The following is a 1,609-nucleotide window of genomic DNA, read 5'->3' on the forward strand; positions in this document are numbered from 1 at the left end:
CAGAACAGCTTATACAATATTTGTTTTACGAATCATAGCAGAAAAGAAAAAAAAAAACAAGATTGCAGAAGAACATGATATTTGCCAACTTGCGCAATATCAAACTCCACGTTGTTAATTACACACTCATGTGCAAATGTTCTGTAATTTAACACAGTACTGGCTGATTAGTGGGCAGCTGTGGAGATGAAAATACTTCAGATCAATGCCTCGCGTTGCTTCACTTGGTTTCAAATTTTAACATCTGCCAGCTCACCGTTTACAGTGCTACATATGTGGCTGCTGTCTTTTTTATTATTATTCCTAAAGTACTTCAGCCAGACAAAATGTTTGCAACGTTAAATTCAGTTTTCTTATTAAATGTCTGTCTGATTGACATAACAATTTATTTACGAAGTCTATGATTTTTTTTATAATACAAATTCATCTTTACAGTTGAAACTTGTGTGCTACACTGACACTGATGTGTCTTACATTTCAATTTGCACCCAAGACCACAAACACTGAGGATCGGCTCACCTGAAGTGACTCCAACTTCACATGAGGGACAATGAAGCGAAATCTGTTTATGATATATAGCATGCCATAACATCACAGCAATGTCCTTTGTAGTATACATACATCACTATAATAGATATCCCCATAATAGAAGTGCAGAATTACACTTTTCTCACAGTGGATGACGTGCGCTGCTGGGTAACAGGGGGCCATGACAATGACAAAGAATGTACATGCATAAGTAATTTATCACTGTTAAACCAAAGGTAATGCATTAAAAATGTATTACATAGTTAAGTGGTAATTAGGTTCACCTGCACAGTCTAATGCCATACAATATAACATCCAAATAACAAAGCCCATTTTTTAATGAAGCTTTGTCCTGTCATCACAGACAGCTTATGTGCCCTTTGTGTTGATTCTAAACTAGTCTGTATTACATGAAGCAAAACAATGCAACAACACTCACCAAGCCCTCACAAGAACGGTTAAGTCAACTCAGACTGCAACTACCAATTCATTTGCATATTTGTTACAATTAGAAGATTAAATACATTAAAATGCCATTCTCAATTTCTTAAAAGCCACAATATTGTCTTCATAGTATTTGTTTTCTCTGAGTAACAGTTAAAAAATGCAGAAACATTCCATTCACTGTCATACGTGGCAAAGAAAAGTGATATACTGTCATGTTGAGAAACTGGAACCATTAAACGTTGGGTATGTTTTGCTTGTAAAACGACTGAAACGATTAATAGGTTGCCAAAATTGTTGCCGATTAATTTTCTCTTCATCGACTAATCAATGAATGGGTTAATTGTTGCAACTCTCACTTTAACACTACTCTGACATGGTGTTTACAAAAATCAATTCTAAATTGTTTTTTTTTTTTTTTACAAAAACTGGTTTTATACATTGCATTAGATTGTACAGGTGTACTTAATAAACTGGTATTGACATACAGTGTGAAAAGACTCCTCTAACGGTATTATATGTAATGTGCACATTTACTGTGAGAGTAAAAAAACTGGGAAGCAGTGGCTCTGCTTCTCTTCATGGTGCTGATTATGCTGGAAGTAAGAACCAGGAGGGAAGGCTGGACCTAATTCTC

This window comes from Scomber scombrus, chromosome 20 (assembly GCF_963691925.1).
Source record: "Scomber scombrus chromosome 20, fScoSco1.1, whole genome shotgun sequence".
NCBI classification, from domain to species: Eukaryota; Metazoa; Chordata; class Actinopteri; order Scombriformes; family Scombridae; genus Scomber; species Scomber scombrus.